The 20,157-nt window shown below is 48.0% G+C and overlaps 1 protein-coding gene across 1 annotated transcript in view; it reads right to left on the reverse strand.

Annotated features, from left to right (window-relative positions):
* ASIC2 (acid sensing ion channel subunit 2) overlaps positions 1 to 20,157 on the reverse strand; it is a 997,430-nt gene that overhangs the window by 499,842 nt on the left and 477,431 nt on the right. The gene's annotated exons all lie outside the window — the stretch shown is intronic.

Below are 20,157 nucleotides of genomic sequence, written 5' to 3' on the forward strand. Positions count from 1 at the left end.
AACCTGCACCTCATTAATCCACTGGTCGGTTTGCAATGGATCAGGTTGAACATGGCTTCCCCACCATCTCCAGGACGTTTCTCGGATGCTGATTTAAGGAGATCGAGCCCTCAGTCCTAGAGAAAACGATCTCTGCCAGCAGCACCAGCATAATCCCTGGGCTAGTGGAAAGTGACAAAAAGTACAAAATTCTGCTTGGGTCTCCTGAATGTCTTTTGTTATTTGGTGCTTCGTTACTTGCTACCAGGCTGAAGATGACACCGGCACTGAGGAATGCTGACCCCTGGGCAGAGAGAGGACTAGAGCCTGGGTCCTGGCGGTGTGATGAGCGCTGACTGTCATAACCCTGGGCTCAGCTTAACTCTGGACCTCCTGTTCTATGAACTCTGGAGGGTCCTTACTGTTTATGCCAGTGGGGGCTTTTTCTCTCTTGTAGCCAGGAGTGTCCTTACTGACTGGGGTCATCCTGCCCTCCCCCCCTTATACTTGTGGGTAAACTGAGGCCGTCCCCACTCAGGGCTCACTTCCTTTATGCCTCTCTGCCATTCAGCCAGGAGCCTTATAAGTTACACAAAAGGAGGAACTCAGAATAGAGACTGTCTGGGAGCTCTGCCCAGCTCAGGACAAATACTTGGGAGACTTCAAACAATTCCCATTTTGTGTTTAGTTTTAGGATTACTTGTGTTTGGGGTGACATATATATATAGTACCGGTCAGCCTTGGGGTGTGGTGGGTCCCACTTCCCCTACTAAAGGAACCACCCTGTCCACGGTCCCTGCGGGGGGCAGGGCGGCCGAGCAGCCTTGTTCATGCCATGTGACCTTCTTTCCAACCAGGCCACAGATAACTGAATCAGGCAGGAACATCTGGCTCAAGAGAGAAGCATCCTGGCTGCCAGCCGGCCTTTAAATCGCGGCCTCTTTTAACAGAGAAAACAGGAGTTGATCAAATTTCTTTTCATCTGAGGAATTTGAACTAACGACACAGAACGAAGTCATCAACCCATAGAGGGACCGACATAAACAGACCCGGGAGGGGGCATGGGCAGCTGGGAAATTACATGTGACGTCATCGCAAGGTTTGCAAACTCTTGTGAGCCACCTTGAGCCCCAAACTCTTTCAGCTTCAGGCTCAGTGACCTCTCTCTCCAGGAGTTCCTTTACCACTCCTCACAATCATCTCCCATGATGTGAGATGCCATCTTGTAGCTCGAGATCTGGTCCCTGGCACGGTGCACAGGGCCCTCCATGATCCACCTTGCCTAGCATCCCACTACTCTCTCGTGGGTGCGCATGAGCCTTATAACTGAATTGTCTCCACTCCCATAGATGTGCCATGTCCTTCCACATCTTTCTGTCTTGGTTTGTATATTCCCTCTGCTTGGAACGTCCTGTTCTTCATTCACCTGCTCAGATCACATTCCTCTTCCAGAACCCAACCCCAGCAGATATGTGTACTCGTTCCCTGGTGTTTCTCTGGCATGATTGGTTTAGTACCTACTGTGTGCACTACATTCATTCCAACATGATTTGTTTAGTACCTACTGTGTGCACTACATCATTCCTATGGAAAAAAAAATGTTGGATAAGCAGAGAGCAGTGGGGCTGGAGGGGTGGCAACTTCGGCAAGAATGTCGGGGAAGGCATCTCTGAGCAGAGTCTGTGTGTGGTGAGAGAGTGACCTTATGCAGGCCTAGTGAAAAGTGAGTCTGGCAGAGGGAACAGCAAAGGCCAAACCTTGGGGACGGGAATAAGTCTGGTGGGGGAGAAAGCAAGTGTGGAGGGTAGTGAATGAGGGCCAGAGCAATGGTTCAGAAACGGGCAGGGGTGAAGTAATGGAGAGCTTGGTAGCCTTGGTGGACCACCGCAAAGAATCTGGATTGGGGTCTAAGCATGAAGCTCTAGTTGGGTGGGGATGGGGTGCTGAGAGGAGTAGGTGCCATAATCTGATGTGCATTTTGAAAAGGTTGATCTGGCTGCTGGGCTGTGGGAAGGTGAGCACGGAAACAACATTCCAGGCAGAGACGATGGTGTCTAAGGAATGGCAAGACTGGGATTTCCTTTGGAGGAAGAGCCAACAGGACTTGTTGATGGATTGGATGCGGGGAGGAGGGGAGGGAAACAGTGGGACTGAATTTCAGACTTGTGCCTGAGCAATTTGGTGAATGGAGGTCCCATTTACCTAGATGGAAACAAATGGAGGAGTAGTTTGGGGGTGGAAATCAGGAGTTGGGTTTGGACCTGGCACTTATCAACCATGTCGTAAGACTTTGTTACAAATCTCAGACTCCTTGAGGGGAGGGTCTATGCATTTTTTCACTTCTCTCTCCTTCATTCTACTTAACCACAGGTCCTTACAAAAACAGATGCTTAGTCCATTGTTGATGAATGCTTTGATTTTCAGAGTCCTTATTCCTGAAAAGTGCAAATGGCACCCATATGTCCTTCCTTTCATTAGCTCACTTAATAACCACCAAGCTATTTCACCTTCATTTTGATGACTCTTCAAGTAGCAGTGACCATCACTCTTTGGGTCCAAGTCTGTCTGACCTCCCCCCTTGCCCATCCCTTCCATCCCAGTCCTTTCACAGTCAAACAAAATCCAAATGGGTACCAGGGGAGCCCTCAAGTTAAAGACTCACTTCAGTAGGCTCTCTATTAGCATGTCTTGGTTCAGGGACGTGTTATGGACTGCCCACTGGGCTGTGTCAAAGTGGCCAATCAATCACCACCCAGGCACCGAGCACCTTCTATAATAAGCCGTCCCATCTGCTTAGAACTTTGTAGCTTACAAAGCATTTTTATATATCCTGTCATGGGACTTGTGCAACCAACCTGTGAATCGACAGGGCAGGTCTCCAGATATTAAATTTCCTATTTCACTTCAATTTCCATAACTTGTAACCAAGGGTCTTAACTAAGACTCTTCCCTCTGCCTGAAGTTTCCTTGCCCTTCTTTTTGGCCTGGGAAACTTCCACTTAACCTTCCAGAATAAACTGCCCAACCCTCGGGCAGAGTTAATCACTCATCCCTTCCTCCTCTGTGTTACTTGGGTCATGCGCCTACGTTTTTAGTTATCGTGCTGTAATGCATTACATCAAATGTATAGTACATGTACAAGTACCTGTCTCCCTAATAGATAATATTCTCCTTGAGGAGAAGGAATGTATCTCATTCATCTTGGGTTCCAATGCTCGATATATTCTCCCACACATAACTAGCAATCAATAAATGAAGGACCATATGGATATTTTTAAAGCTGGAGGTCATAAAGTGGGGGACTGTGCGTATTTGGTAAGGAATATGGACCTCAGCCTGTAGGCATAAAAGAACCAAGGGAAGCTTGATTTATAACACAAAAGGCAGATGGCAGGCTCGGTTCATAGAATTTATTTCCCTGAAAGCTGATGAGGTCTGATTTATGTCTTCCCTTGAAGGTCGGGTTATGGACTGTTTAACTCACTCCTCTCTAACAATGGCTTTCATGAGGATGGGATGGTGGGGATGGCGTCGGTTATACACAGCTTGTTTGTTTGTCCCATCCAGGGAACTCCAAGGAAATTTCTTTTCAATGCATCAAACTTTCATTGAGCATTTATAATACTATGTGCCTGGCATTGTATTCAATGTGACAATAAGGCAAGGCGGTTGGAAGTCCCCTTTGCCAAAACTGGGGCCTGTGAGGCATGCACAAACAAGTGTGGCATACCTGGGTTCCCCATCTTGCAGCTTCATCCTATGCCATTGTGATCGGCTCCCAGAAGAGCTAGAGCCTGGCTGTGATCAATGAGCTCCTGTCACCCTCACGACACGTTCTCCTGAACCATTTCACCAGTACTCAGGTGAGCCCACAGTACCGGGCTGATGGGATGGGCCCCAGGGAGTGGGGCAGTGGAGTGCAGTAGCACTGATGGATGTAAATGTCAAAGCTACTCCCTAGAGGACTTAATTGACTTCCGCAGGCTCTTCTTTCTGCCACATCGTTATCCATTTCTCCATCTACCGATGTGCCTATCCATGCGTGCATCCATTCATTTAGTCATTCATATACTCATTCAGATCTTTATCTAAGTACGTATCTGTATGTCTTCATTGTTACGTATTCAACTATCCATCCACTCATGCACCCATCAATCCATTTATTCTTCCATCCATATCTTTATGTTTAAAGCATACATCTGCCTGTCCTAACTGATGCATATTCATCCCTCCATCCATCCATCCAACCTGCACTGACTCATTTAAATCTTTATTTTTAAAGCACATATCATTTCTTTGCTCAAAAATTCTGAGGGGCTCTCACGTGCCACAACCTAGAAGCAAAGTTGCTTCTCTTAGCATTCACAGTTAGCCCTTATTTTCTGATCATATCTACATGAGCTCTCCCTTGGCCAGTGGGTCTGCCCCTCTTCCCCTGGAAAGCTGGATCTTGCCTCCTCTCCTTCTCTCCCGCCATCTTCTTTTTTCCTAAGTGTCCTCCTCATCACTCCTATCCACTTCTCGTTTGTTGCAGTCCAACTCTTCATTCACTCAAATCTTCACCCCCTTCGGAGACCGTCCACTTTATTCCTGCACTATTTGTCTCCTAGGTGACCCATCCCTTCCCTGAACTCCTAATGCTCTTAGCATCTGACCCACCCTTTGGGTACTAGGCTCTTGTGTCCTTGTATTGATCTTTCTGTACATGTGACCTTTCTCCTGAGAGACCTACCTTTGCTCAGTGCTACTGAAGGCTAATTCCTTTGCCTCGGTCTCACCTAGGCCTGATCCCATCAGGACTCAGAGAGAGGAGTTAGGAATGAGTCTTACTCCTTCAAGCCTTGTGCCCACTGTTCCAGGCCTGAGTCCTGGACACCTCTGAGGCTCTGACCTGAAGCCTCCATTCTCAGACCATGGGTGCATACAAGAAGAGTTTAGGGTGGGGCTCACTTAGAAGCCTGCTTGGTCTTGACACTTGTGTCACTTTTCTGGGTGCCAGCACTGGGATGGAACCTGTCTCTCTTTACTGAAGATCTGATGAGCACTTTCTGTGAACTGGCTGGTCCCAGAGAACCATCTGCCACTGCGTGTGTGTCTTTGAGCGTTACCTTCTGTGTTACTTATTGCAGCATAACCACTTAGCAACTTATTGTTTCTCATCATTCTGTGGGGAGGCTGGTTGGTTCTTCTGCTGGCCTTGTTCAGCTTAACGTAGGTGACCTCAGTCCATGTTGGGGCACCTGGGATGGCTCCACTCATGTGTCTGGGGTCTCAGCTGGGTGACCGGAATGGCCTCTCATCCTCCACGTGGCCTTTCTCTCTCCACTGTGGCCGCTTGTCCTTGGGGAGGCCAGACGGGGTTTCTTCAGAACATGACGATCTCAAGTTTTCAGGAGTGTAAAAACAGAAATTGCCTGACTTCTCCAGGCCTTGGCTCTGGAATTCACCCAGTATCTCTTCTACCACATTCTATTGGTCAAAGCAAGTCACGAGGCCAGCCCAGAGTCAAGGGGCAGGGAAAGGGATTTCACTTCTTTATGGGAGATGTTCTAAAATATTGGGCCAGGTTTTTCAGTCTATGCACCTCACCTACCCTGTCCAACCCACCAACTTGGTCTCCCCTGGGTAGTACACTGTTCCAGCCTGAGTGCCCCACTTTCGGAGGTGGTTTACAGCACCTCAGGCCCCTCCCTCCAGCTGGATCATCTGGGGCATCTTCCCGTTATGATATCCCCAACCAGAGTGTATGGTCCAGGAAGGCAGGGACTGTGTTGAGGCCCCAGTCACTATCTACATACTCTCCTATTGCATATTTTTTCTAGCAGTTATCACCATGTAAACTCTGACTTTTGTTGTTGTTTGTTGTTTTGTTTACTTGTGCATTGTTTGTGTCTTCCATCCCAATGAGACCTTCATGTAGGATTTAGCTTTTTCATTGATAAATTACCAGACCCTGGGCATACTTATCACATAGTAGGTGCTCAGTAAATATTCGTTGAATGGTTGAAAGCCTCCTGAAGACTGTGACCAGGCCTTAAATCCATTCATAGCCCCTCTCCCAGCTCCTGTCAGTAGAAGCTGCCCATACACATCTGTTCTTTGAGGATAATTCATTAATTTTTTATACATAGTGTGAAATGTTTTGAAGGTTGCAGAGAACCTCTTTATGCCCATTTTATAAATGCTTTTAAGAGTCTTCTACATGTCCTGAGAGGGTTCTGGCCCTTGAAAATGAATAATTTCCTTGGCAAGACAAAATTTGAACATATGGAAGACAAGAAGATGCTGTCTGCTTTGTTCAAATTCCTTCAAATGAACTTAGCCACCCTGATGTGCACTGGGGTGGAAATGAAAAATGAAAAGTAAAAACCCCAGATCTTGAAGCTGACTATGGGAATGACCTTGGATCATGAATCTTCGTTCTTCCAGAGAGATCAATTTGCCTTCAAAGTCTGAAACTGAGGACTTCCAAAAACACGCGGATATCAGTGTTCAGAGGGGCCAGATGAGTCATCATGAAGGTGAGGTATGGGCTTCATGGCACGTGTTTGCATGGAAAAGCCATGGTCACATAAGGGATCTAGAGTAAGAGGGATGGCAGAGTCTCTTCCTCAACACCCCTCTCCCAGATATCTGCTCCAACCTGGGTTAAATGGGGACACTAGATTATTTATGAGACCCTGCTACTTTCTGTGGCATTTCATTTGATTTTATATTATAAATATACAAAAAATATAGGGAATAAGAGAACAAACACCCACCACTCAGCCTAGGAAATGAAACATTATAACAGAATCCCTCCATGACGCTCCTTCCCCAGTGAAAAGTGCCATCCTGAAATGGATATTGGTGTTCCCATGCTAGATTTTGTGTTTCTAGTACATGTGTCATGGTAAACATCAGCTATGTCAACAGTTTGGCTTGCCAGTTTTAAAGCTTTACTTAAACATAGATACCGTCTTCAGGAGCCGTTGTAACTTTTCCTTTGCTCAAGCTTTGCTGGTACATTGTTTATTTCATCATCTACCCCCCTTTGACGGACTCCTGTTTCTAAGCTTTCACTACTAGAATGCTGCCATTAACTTTCCTGCTCACACTTTTCTCCCTGCACCTGCAGCAGCAGTTCTCCAGGGTGGAATTTCTCCCTTTGGTTGTGTGTATCTTCAATTTACTTAGGTATTGCCAGATTGTTCTCCAAAGTGGTTGTACCTGCATTAGCATGAGTTCCCATTGCTCTATAACCCAACCAGCACTTGGTACTCTCAGACTTTGTGATTCCTGTTCATTTGATGGTGGAAAGCAGTGCCTTATTCTCGCTTTAAATTGTATCCTTTCCCCTGATGACCAGTGAGGCAGGGTGTAGTTTCATGCTTATGGACCATTTGTGTTTTTACTTCTTTCTCTTACCTCTCCAGATCATTTGTCCATGTTCCTATTGAATTGTTGATCTTTCTTCATGTTGATTGATAGCAGAGCTTCTTAAGAGCAGCACTATTGACATTTTGGACTGGATGACTTTTTCTTGTCGGGGACTATCCTGGATTGTAGAATCTTCAGCAGCATCCCTGGCCTCTTCTCACTAGGTGCCAGCAGTACATCCTTCCCTCCCATCCCAGTTGTGACAAGTGTGTCTCCAGGTATTCCCAAACTGCCCTCAGTTGAGAGTCACTGATTTATAGGAACACTTTATTTTTCACAGATATTAATCCGTGGTCAGTTATATAGATTGCATATATCATCACAAAGGTATTCTGGGATGGTCAACAGAACTGGTTCTTCTCTATTTCAGAAGCTTTGCTTTAGAGGAGGAAAGAAAGAACGGTCTATGTATTGTGTTCAGGGTGCTAGTTTGGGTGGTCTCTCTTCCCCTCTTTGTTTCAAATGTACAAGGTATGTGTTAATATTCCTATTTCACAGATGAGGAAACTGAGTCTAGTAGTTTGTCCAAGGGCACTTGGCCAATAGGAAATTGAAACATGGTATGGATTCAGGCTGCTTCGGTAGAGTAGAAAGAATGTGGATTTTAGTCCTAGTTCTCTCCCTGGTTGGTTATATGACCAGGCATTTCCTCCAAGCATGTCAGTTGCCTCATATGATGAAAAAGAGGCTGCACACAGACCTCGATATGCCAGCCCATTCTACCAACAGAGCATCATGGTTGAGAGCAGAATCTGAAGGCAGGGCTGCCACGGTTGGGACCTGGCTTTACCACTACCTAGTGGGTGATTTATCACTGTTCCCCTCTATGCCTGAAGATGGAGATTCAGATGGCACCAAACTCCCAGGGCTTTTGTGATGATTCGATGAGATAATTCATATAAAGTATGTAACACAGTGCAAGTTCCATAAATGCCGTAGAATGTCATTATAATTCTACAAATAGGTGGGTTGGGAAAGAGTCTGGATTGGGAAGCCCTGTGAAATGCAGATTATGATATTAAAAAAAAACCCCAACATTTCACTACCTTTAGATACAAATAAAAATACTCAGGAAGAGTGTTGTCCGTAGGCAACCCTCCTAATTGAAAGGTGAGGAAAGAATCTTGATGGTAAGCTTACAGTTTGTACAATGACGGCACTTTGAAAAGGGGTTCAAGCCTACCTTTGGCTTGCCCTCTCTCCTAAGAGAATCTCACATTCCCTCTCTCATCTGCTGGCAGCACTTGGCAGTTGGGCAGTACTAACTGCAAAAACTCTATAAAAATAAATTTAAACCAGGGGCTCCCAGGGATCACAGGGTCTGAATGGGGCTCTAAATTCACAACTGCCTTGCTTTTTTCCATAAAAGTTGTATTTGAAATGAGGGAGTCAAGCTGCTCCAGGCTCAGTAGACTCATGGGGAGAGAGGCAGGCCACCAGTAAGCAGGGTCCCCCTTCAAAGAGGGAGGCAAGGCGAGGGGCTCTTTAAACATGCATGCCGAGAGAGTAGGGGCTGCCACACTAATGGCTCTGCAGACTCAGAGAGGGACTGCCTGCCAAGTGCGCCAGTAATTAGTTGTTAACACATGGAAATAAAAGCCGATTTAGAAACAGAGCCCATCATTTATTTATAGCAATCCAACGCGAGTATTTTTTTAAATAAGAAAAAAAAAACAAAACCTGGACATAGTTCCTAGTCAAAACCAAACCATCCAAGGAGCTCCAAACTCACCTCCTCACTCACTCGCCTTCTCTCCCACCTCCTCCTAGAAGTCCACCTAGACTGACCTGGCTGAGGTCCGCACCCTTCAACTTTCAGGCTCTCATTCTGCCCCAAGCTGTTGTGCACACGACGCTCCCACCGGATCATGTTCTCTGATCCCTTGCACATGTACCTGTGTGTGTCTTTGATGGATGGAAAGCGCCCAGGCTTTAGAGAGAACCCAGCTCAAATCCGGGTTCTAGCACTATACAGCCGTGTGGCCTCAGGCGAGCCACTGTCCACACATCGGCTTATTTTAAATACAGGTATTAAATATGCTGAGCTATATGGAGTCCACGGTATGTACCCAGCATAGAGCAGGCACCCTTATTCCTTCATGGGCAAGGTTTACATCTTTCATTTCTTTTTCTTCTCAATTTCTGGCAGAAAAAGCAGGATGGCATAGACTGTGCAGGCTCTGGAGATAGACTGCCTCACTTCAAATCCTGCTGTACTTCCAACCAGCTGTGTGACTTTGGGTGACTTATATAAGCTCCTGGTGCCTCAGTTTCTTCAACTAGAAAATGGGAACGATAATGGCCCCTACCTCACAGGATGCTCATGAGGGTTAAGGGAGCCCTAGGTAAGAAGTCAGTGCATTCCAGTGCCCTTGGTACTAGCAGTGGTGACATGGTGATGGATGGGGGAGGGGTGTTTATTACTCACTGCCCATAAGCACCATCCCAGGAGCTGTTGAGAAAGGAGGGGGCCCTTGCTTTTTGAGTTTGACAGACTCAAGCTGGGATGACATCAATTCTACCAGTGTGGTCCTGGGGAAGATAGAAACCTCTCTGGGCATCAGTTTCCTTCTCTATGAAATGGGGGGGAATAATAGCACCTACTCCCCAACAACCTGAGTGATCCCAGAAGCAGATTTTCCCCCCAGAGACACCAGGTAAGAGGCCAGGCCAGCTGATGCCTTGACTTCAGTCTTGTTAGACTCTAAGCAAAGAGCCCAGCCAAGGCCGCTTGGGCTTCTGACCTAAAGAACTGGAGGCTCATAAATGGGTGTAGTTTTAAGCCCTGAGTTTGCGGTAATTTGTTACAACAGAAAACTAACACAGTTTACAAAATAGAAGACTGCCACCTGGAAGAGGGGTATCAATGGATTGTGAGCTCCTGGAAGGCAGAAACTGGGTGTTACTTATTTGGAGCCCACAGAACCTGGTATATAGTAGATACTCAATAAATATTTATAGACAAATGAATTAATGGATACATTTATTTGAAGATGAGCAAAAGATCAGACTCAGTCTATGAATAAGTAACTTTCCAAAAAGCTCCAGGTTCTGGGATGTGCACAACCAAGAGGTAGGATAGCTGAGAAGTGAGTGTGTAAGAGCAAGAGTGATGTCTGGAACTTGGGGTTTAATCTCAGCTTCGTCTGCCAGCTGTGTGACCTTGGGCAAGTTACTTAACCTCTCTGTGCCTTGGTTTTCCTATCTGCAAAATGAAGATAATAATAATAACAGCCTCATAGGTTGTCACAGGATTAAATAAGGGAGTATATATCAAGCTTGTCCATTGTAAGCATTCAATAAACATGTGGTATGATTTCACAGATAGAGTCAGAATCCTCTGAATTTAATCTTTGTTTTCTCAACAACGTGCTTGGTCTCCACCCCCGCCCGCCCCCCATATCCACTCCAAGCCTTGTTTTTCTGTTCCTGTAAAATAAAGAGGTGAACCTTAAGAACATTCTCCAATTTTAAAACTTCCATCCCTTTAAAGAGCATTGGACACTTACTTTAATCTAGGCAAATTCCCTTCCTTCTCACTACTGCTAGCTTTTCAAAGGGAAAGTCACCAGCAAACAAACTCACAATAAGAGGGGCAGAGGGAGGGTTGTCTGGCTGTCACCCCACTTCCCAGATGGAGAGAGGATGGGGAAACGAGTGACTTCTGCAAGGCTAACTGAAAAATCCAGTGCTGTAGGCCAGCACCGGCTTGACCCACATCAGGCAAAGCTGCTTTTTCGATGGTCTCTAATTAGCTGAGCTGGGAAGAGAGGCTGCTAGCTTTGTTGTAGCTGTTTTTCTTTATTGGGTTCACAGTGCCTCAAATTCCATAACTCGCAAACCAGAACTGGGGACAATCTAGTCTTAATTACACAGGGACAGATGATATGCATTGCAAATTGTCCACAGCAACGCTTGCTCCCAAATTATTGATGAGATTGTCACTTACCCTGCCTAAGTCCACTTTGGCAAGAGTAATCCAATTTCTTACTGTGCAATAGACAGTCCAATATTAGGCCTATTTATGGGCGGCTGTTTCTCTGCTTCTCTGGTGTCTCACCACCTAGAAGACAAGTTTCTTCAGAGGGGGCACCTGGCTATCAGTCTGTCAAACTGAGTTTGCTTTTATTCCCTAACCACAACCTTCCTTCCACTATGGAAGAAGGGAGCCGACTCATCACGGCTATGTCCATATTCAACTCTAAGCCTCAGGACTCAAGCTTCAGGACAGTGCCTGTCCAGTTTCAGCTGGGGCCTTGCATCAGTGTCAAGGACGAATCTCGATAGGCAAAACTACCAAGGGATGGAGGGCTGATTCTCTCAGAGCTGTTCGGGTTTCCACATCCTCCTGTTGATTCCTGAACACACCCAGAATATTGTGAAGCCCAGAGCACTGAACACACCAGTGTTCAAGGGTGAGTACTCAAGCAGCTTGGGAAGCCCCATGTGAATCACGGAAATGATGCTCGCCTGACATTTGCCAGTTTTATTCAACCACAGCATGGACAACTGAGAACAAACTGCATTTGATTTCTCTGTGTCTGGGAAAGGACCTTGACAAGACCTCATCCTGGGGCTGAGCTTGCAGGTAGGTCCCAGACAGGCATGTTCTGGGCTGCTGGAGCAGAGGGTAGGCTCGGGCAAGCCTCTGCTTGAGTTTAGCTCAGCCAGAGCTGTGAACCTTTGGATGCTTTCCTTTTCCTTGCTCTGGCCCTGAACCCTTGGCAAGGTGTAGGAATCTGTTTCCATAAAACCAATGTATTTTTCCATTTATTTGATTAATTGAAATTGCTGATACTCTGGCCTCCAGGACTTAAACACTAGATCATAAAACCCCCTTTCCATCTGTCCAGTGCTTTAGTGTTCGCTAAGCACTTTCACCTTCATCGTCTGATGTGCCTCTTTAGAACGGCCCTGCAAGGTAGGCAGGGAAGGGATTCCATTTGTCAGTTTAGAGAGAGGGAGATGTGTGTTGCCGATGATTACAGGTAGTCCAGAGCAGAGCCGGGACTGAAGCTGGTTCTTATATTCTAAGTCCAGTTCTCTTGTCGGGTGACCAACCATCCGGTTTACCCAGGACTGGAGGGGTTCCCAGGATCTGGGACTTCTAGTTTGAAAACTGGGAAAGTCCAGGCAAACTGGGAGGCATTGGTCACCCTACTTCAGGACCCCACGCTGTCTCTCGTGACGGAGCCCTGTCACTCCCACCAGGTTCAGCTGAGGGAGGTGTCCTGTCACTTGGCACAGGTGAGGCAAATGTTGCACCTGGACCAGTCTACTGGGCTGTGGCCAGAGAACAGTCACCTGTGACTGACCGATGATCCATCTGAGCCAGATCTTAGGTTGGGGGTGGATGGATGTGTAGGGGCAGGTGGAAGAGCCTGGACATATGAGTGACCCCTCCTGGCTGGGCCGCTCGTGAAGACAGTTCACAAGAGAAGGATTCTGAGAGCCTAAGGGTGCTGAGCCAGAGAAGGGACACCAACAGGAACTGCCTGGCCAGAAGGACCCGAGACAGAGACACCAGTGGCCTAAGGGCAAAGATGGCACAGAGGCGCAAGGGGTTGATGGGCTAACAGAGGTGGGAGGGAGGGAAAGGGCAGAAAGAGGGGTGCATACGAGGTCGCTAACAGAGGTGGGAGGGAGGGAAAGGGCAGAAAGAGGGGTGCATACGAGGTCGCTAACAGAGGTGGGAGGGAGGGAAAGGGCAGAAAGAGGGGTGCATACGAGGTCGCTAACAGAGGTGGGAGGGAGGGAAAGGGCAGAAAGAGGGGTGCATACGAGGTCGCTAACAGAGGTGGGAGGGAGGGAAAGGGCAGAAAGAGGGGTGCATACGAGGTCGCTAACAGAGGTGGGAGGGAGGGAAAGGGCAGAAAGAGGGGTGCATACGAGGTCGCTAACAGAGGTGGGAGGGAGGGAAAGGGCAGAAAGAGGGGTGCATACGAGGTCGCTAACAGAGGTGGGAGGGAGGGAAAGGGCAGAAAGAGGGGTGCATACGAGGTCGCCTCAGCCAGACAGGAGTCTTCTGGCCATCAGCCGCCATCACAGCCTCTCTCTCCTTTATGGGCTGTAGCTCCCTCCTTCCCAGCCTAGAGTCTACCCCTTGCTAATAAAGTAGCCAATCCCCTTCGGCTGGGGACAGGGGAGAAGGGAAGTGACTTGCCCGAAGTGGCCTGAGCCTGAGCTGGATGTGGAGCACTGCGGTCTGGGTTAATGGACATTTAACCTTGAGCCAGAGCAGGAGCCAGTCTGGCCACTACCGGCTCACTTTCATCCACATGCTCCTTTGTTAGCTTCACTCTGGCCCAGATCCACTGCCAGGACCTCTGGCCCCGGAACTTAGCTGCCTTCCCCTGTAGCTTCAGGACCAGAATCTCAGGTCTTGGTTCCCTCTGCCTTACTTGTTAGCATTTTGACTTTAGTAATGTGAAGGGATTCAGATCTGATGGAGAAATCATGAAGCGAAACCGAGCCCAGAACAAAGCAATCGAGTGGGAAACTGAATACCGGCTGCACTTTTTCCTCCCCGCCCTGAGAAAGAGAAATACTGTGCCTGAGATCATCTCAGAGGCAGGCAGGGAGAGAGGGGCCCTCACCCTGGGCACCTGCACTAGGTGCGTGGAGATTACCACCAGGCTGGCAAGAAAGGCCCAAGGGTTGGCGTGACTATGGGAAACTGTATAATGCTGGGGGGACCGTAAATAACACAATTGGAATCAGCAAACAGATGGGGTTTCCCACCTTTTTGGTGATGGCAACCACGTAGGATATTATAACCTGCATTTTGGTTTTCTCTTCTGTCCGCTGGTCTTGAGCAATAATAATGAATAATAATGGCATCTCCCCAGAGGGTTGCTTTGAGCAGCAAGATAGTCAACCATGTGAAGTGCTTAGACCAACGCCGGGCACACAGTAGGTACTCATAATGTGTATAGAAGACAGAACTGAAAAGCAAGGGGTAATCTCCAGGAGGTCAATATACTGAGGCAGATTCTCTCTCCCCGGCATTCTTGCATCATAGTCCAGGCTCTCCCCACCACACCTCCCTGCCTGCTACACCTGCTCTTCCCTTCTCTGAAGACTGCATCGTTTCTCAATATCTGCAGGACACGAAAGCCCATCTCCTGGGCCTGCTGATGCCCCAACAATCAGGGAGGTTTGAAGATGGCTCTAAGGACCAGGAAGCACCCGGAGCTGTTATTTTTTTTGACTCACATTCCCATTTCCACCTCCGCCAAGCCCCAACGCCCCACCTCTAGGCTCTTGTCCCATCAGGACATCCTGCTTTGCCTCAGATCCAAGACATCTTATCCTGCTGGATCTTAGATTACTTTTTCCCGACAAGGTTTCCATGATCTGTTCCACGTGTCTCTGGAGTTCAGGCTGCCATTGGCCATCTGCTACGTGTTCACGGTGCTGGCGTTCTGCCATATGCTGACATAGGTCATCTTCTACGTGCTCCCAGGCAGACACTTGACTCAGTCTTAACCATGATGTTCGCCAGCTGCCTGCTTCCAGAGCCTTCTCTGGGTCAGCTCTTATTTCAGGCCAGTCCCACTTTACACCAGGGACATGTGTGGATTTGGAAATGGGTGCATCAGGTGGAAGCCTGAAGTGAGCCTGGGTCTATTGTGAGTTAGAATGCAATTTACATTTCTGTTACTAATAACATCCTCCTGCATTCAGCACTTCGCAATTTACAAAGCACACTTATGCTCACTGTCCCATCTGCCCTTATAACAACCTGGTAGAGTAGATTTGATCTCTGTTTAAGCAGTTAGTAAGCTCAGGCCTGGAGAAATTAAGTAACTTGCCTAAGGCCAGAGAATTGTTTTTAAAGGTAAAATTAAAAACCACATCTATCTGACCTGAAGTTCAGTACTCTTCTTGCTACACCAGACTGGGACCTCAGAGGGTTATGAGGCCCAGAGCAAGTGGAAAAAGGTCAGCAAGATAGGGGAGAGGAGTGGGGTCCTCAGGAGACACAGGGCCAGAGGTGGGAGCCCAGGTTGTTCTGGGTACAGCACAGTATACCCCTTAATGAGTCTGGCATCTCTGCTTTCCCACCTAGGTAGCCTGGGGCCGGATGAGGAGCGCTGGGAGCCTCAGCCATAAGGGCGCCCATCCTGTCTCTCCCTTTCCCATCCCAGCTCCCAGGAGATGATGTTGCATCTTTTTTTTTTTTTTTTTTTTGCTGTACGCGGGCCTCTCACTGTTGTGGCCTCTCCCATTGAGGATCACAGGCTCCGGACGCGCAGGCTCAGCGGCCATGGCTCACGGGCCCAGCCGCTCCGCAGCATGTGGGATCTTCCCGGACCGGGGCACGAACCAGTGTCCCCTGCATCGGCAGGCGGACTCTCAACCACTGTGCCACCAGGGAAGCCTGATGTTGCATCTTAGAAATGAGCTTGAGCTTAAAAACCAATCAGACCTGAATTTAAATCTTTCTTTTACTGCTGAGAGACCTTGAGCAAGTTACACAGCATCCCTGAGCGTCTGCTTCTTCATCTGCTTTGCAGGGTGGCTGTGAAGATTCAGTGAAATAATGGAGGCATTGCTGTCGGTCATATTTGGGGAGTAATGGCCCATGAAGAGGATGAGCCACATGGCCGGAGAAACCCAAGAGGTCTCCCTGAAGGATGCCAGGTCAGGCTGGGCTGCGTCCTGCCTTTCTCTGGGCTCCATTTCTTTTCTGGATCCCCTTCTGTTACAAGCTAAACAGCCCCGCCCCCCTCACTGATGTGGATGTTGCTTCCTCTGGCTACAGACTCTAATGCTCCCTGCTTAGCAGTTGCTCAAACAAGCTGGGCCAATGAAGTTGCATTCCTTTAATTGTTTTGGTGGATTTTCTCTGAACTCCCTCCAACTTGTCAACAAATTTGGTTCTAAATTTAGACTTAAGTGCCAAATCTTGGAACTCTGAGCTTCTCTGCTCTAGCCAACCATTAGGCTTGTGTGCCTTCAGGGGTAGACTTTAGGTGTGTTTCTGCCTCCCTCCCTCCCTCCATTCCTTCCTTCCTGCTCTCATTTTTCCCCTAATCATGAACATAAATGCAAGCAGCGACTCTGTGACATGCTTTATTTTCTTTGCACAGTGCAGGTCCACACTTAGAAAACAGTTTTTCTTATTTAAACTTCCAGGAAAGCGATGGCAGAGAATTAAAGCGGGGATTAATTGAATGCACTCATTCTTTTTAAACTCTGGAAACTGCACAGAGGAAGCCTAACAACTTTGAAGCAGCAGGGGAGGGGAGGCGAGAGGATGGGGGCTTGAATGGAGTGATGTCTTTTCTATTTCTTCCCCACCTTCCTGGTTTGCATTCATTAAAACATCAGCCTCAAGCATTGTTGCTTCTAATATTGGGTTGGCTAAAACGTTCATTCGGGTTTTTCCGTAAGGTGTTATGGAAAATTCCGAACGAGTGTTCTGGCCAACCCAATATAAAGACTTGTAGCGTCTGCATCAGGCAATTAGGGCCCACCTGACGCCAGGAGGCAGATTTAAAAGAGCCCTATTCATGGGCTTCCCTAGTGGCACAGTGGTTGAGAGTCCGCCTGCCGACGCAGGGCACACGGGTTCGTGCCCCGGTCCGCAAAGATCCCACATGCCGTGGAGCAGCTGGGGCCGTGAGCCATGGCCGCTGAGCCTGCACGTCCGGAGCCTGTGCTCCGCAAGGGGAGAGGCCACAGCAGTGAGAGGCCCGCGTACCGCAAAAAGAAAAAAGAGCCCTATTCCACCTTCTGCTCTCCTTTCCTTCCTCTCTCCTCTCCCTTTGCTCTCCTTACCGTCTTCTATTTTCTCTTCCTCTTCCCCTCCCTTGCTTCCTCTTTTTTCTTTCACCTGCCTCTCTCCTCTCCTTCCTCCTCTCCATCTATATCAGATTCCTTGTCCCCAGGCAACTTTCATCCCAGTAGACTGCCTTATACTCTTGAAAGCCCTCTCATACCCCAGGTCTCAATGGAGTCAGACAACAGCCCTGCGTGGGGCCAGGGCAGGTGCCACGGCTCCATTTGACAGATGAGAAAATAAAGCCCAGAGAGGTTGAGCAACTTATACAACAGCACACAGCTCATGAACGACCAAGCTCTCAAAAAGACCCAGGACTTCTGGCCTCAGTCTTGGTCACAGTCTGTGCCCTAAGACACTTGTCGAATGAAAGAATGATCTCACTATGGGTTAAAGGATCAGATCAACACAGTCAAAGGCTTAATGGCAAGGCTGCTAGCGAAGCCAGACTCTTTCGTCATCTCAGAGCCTTGCTCCCATCAACCCAGAGGATGCCTGAGGACCATCCCCGGCAATCCAGGTCACATGCCTGTTTGTTGCCACTGAAGTCCCAAGGATACCTCACAGTTGTAGAGGCTGCCGAGAGGGTCCTGCAGGCACGGAAACAGGATGGTTGGCTGGAAAAAATGCCTCGACAGACAGCCAGTGTTTTACTTACTGCAGACTCCAAGTCTCTTTCTCCTAGAGTCTCAAAAGGGTGTCAGCTCATACATTTAGATCTGTCAACAAGTGTTGGATCCAACAGTATTCTGAGCACATTCAGAGATAATGATCCTGGCCCCTGTACAGGTGACATGTCCCTGCTAGGTAAAATGGGCTTCTCACTCCTACACACATGACTTAAGTCTTGTTTCTGTAAGAATCAGGTGGGATAATGAATGTGATCACATTTTATAAACTACAATGTTTGTATAAACACGAAGTATTCTTTTGCTGCTGGGATAAAATCCACTGCAGGTCATGGGAATGGATGGTTTTAGGACCTGGGCTCCTGGCTCATCTCTTTCTGAATGCTGTTTGTCACCTCTGGTTTTCTTTCCTTTTTCCCCTTTCCTTTTCTTCCTCAAAATTCAATTCAGGCAAAATGCCTCCAAAATGCTCTTTATCCACAGCTTTTCCTTCATCTAAATATATCTAGCCTATGTCCCATTAACTCAAGGTCCTGTGACGTGACTTAAAAAAAAATTTGATTAACAGATCCATTCTGAGAGGATAGAAAGAAGAAACCATGGCGTCCAACCGTGCCCCTCCACCTGGGGACCATTCTCATTTCAGTAGAGGCCTCCACAGACCTCAAAGAAAGAGGAAAGACTCTTCATGGAATTTCAGGTTCTGGGGTAGGCCATTGGAGATTTTATCCAGATTGCCTGTTGATCCGGCTTGTTTTTCTGGTACTGGGGACATGTCCCATCGAGCCATCCTCACACTCTCACTTCAAGATCGAACCTCTGGGGCTTCCCTGGTGGCGCAGTGGTTGAGAGTCCGTCTGCCGATGCAGGGGACACGGGTTCGTGCCCCGGTCCGGGAAGATCCCACATGCTGCGGAGCAGCTGGGCCCGTGAGCCATGGCCACTGAGCCTGCGTGTCCAGAGCCTGTGCTCTGCAACGGGAGAGGCCACAACGGTGAGAGGCCCGCGTACCGCAAGAAAAAAAAATTGAACCTCTGGCTTGTTTCCCTCTGTTAGCTCATTGCTCTACCCTTGTGGCCTCTGGGACCCTGACCGATGGTGCTGAACATTTCCATAGGCTTGACATCCATCAGGGCTGGTTTGCAACATGGACTGTTTGCAGGTTATCCCCCTTCTCTGGGTCAAGGAGGCAGCTTGAGCCTCTTTCTGACTCTTCAGGAGTTACACCCAGTAGGTTCCCAGTGAGTGTGGATGCAGGGGAGGGGCGGCATTTCCGAGGCACATTTCCAGGGCAAAAACAGTATGTGATCATTTGAGGGCCGGCATCAAAAGGGAATGTAAACCCTGCCTCTCCTGGGGAAAAGAAGCAAACAGACAGACCATTTTCCACTTGGTACCAGTTGTCTGCTCCCTTTTTCCTTCCCAGCTGGCTCACGGACTTTCCATCTCATTTATTCTTGCATGCTTCGAGCTCATTACAGATGGTGAAATTTCAGCATTTGATGGACACCAGCACAAGACTGGGAGAGGCCTTGGTGCCTCCAGGACAAGGAAGGGTGAAATGTCAGAATCTGGAGAACCTAATTCAGCAATTTTGGAAATTATCTAATTTAAGCCCCTTGAGTGCTTTGTCAGAAACGGTAAGACTGTCAAGAGGGTACTCAAGAATACAGTTTGCTGCAAAGAAACAACAACATTCGGACTGTGTGAGTGTACGTGTACATGCCCATGTGAATATGTGTCCATCTGTACCTGTGTGTGTGTGTGTGTGTGTGTGTGTGTGTGTGTATGTGTAGGAGGGGTCTCTCCTGTATGTGTGCATGTTAGAGTCATAAGAAGTCAGAGCTACAGGCACAATAAAGATCATCTAGATGGATCCACTTGTTTCATAGAGGAAGTAACTGAAGCCCAGGACAGCATCTTTATCTGTCAAGTCGGACCTTTGATATCTGCCCTGTTTGCCTCAACGGGCTGTGGAGAGGGTCAATAAGATCATGAATATAAATTTGCTTTGAAAAAAAATATTTGAAAACATGCATGAATCCCCAGTGTGCATAGGATTAGGTCCAGAAGTGGGAGATGAGGGACAGAGTTGCTCTGGGGCACAGGGAACAAAGGGCAATGGGGGGGGAAGGGAAGGCCATTCTCCAGACCCACTGGGCGTCCCACCCCGATACACACACAGCTGAAGGTTGGACAGGCCACAGGCCAGCAGAGAAAGAAAGGAGGGGGCACGGTGAGGTCCACTGATGCGAAGGAGGCTGCCGTGGACAAGAGGGGTGGCCCTGCTTCAGAACTTATGCAAAGCTTCCTAATTCTGAAGATCCTCCAGAATAACAGGGA

Source organism: Mesoplodon densirostris, chromosome 18 (genome assembly GCF_025265405.1).
Source record: "Mesoplodon densirostris isolate mMesDen1 chromosome 18, mMesDen1 primary haplotype, whole genome shotgun sequence".
Lineage (NCBI taxonomy): Eukaryota > Metazoa > Chordata > Mammalia > Artiodactyla > Ziphiidae > Mesoplodon > Mesoplodon densirostris.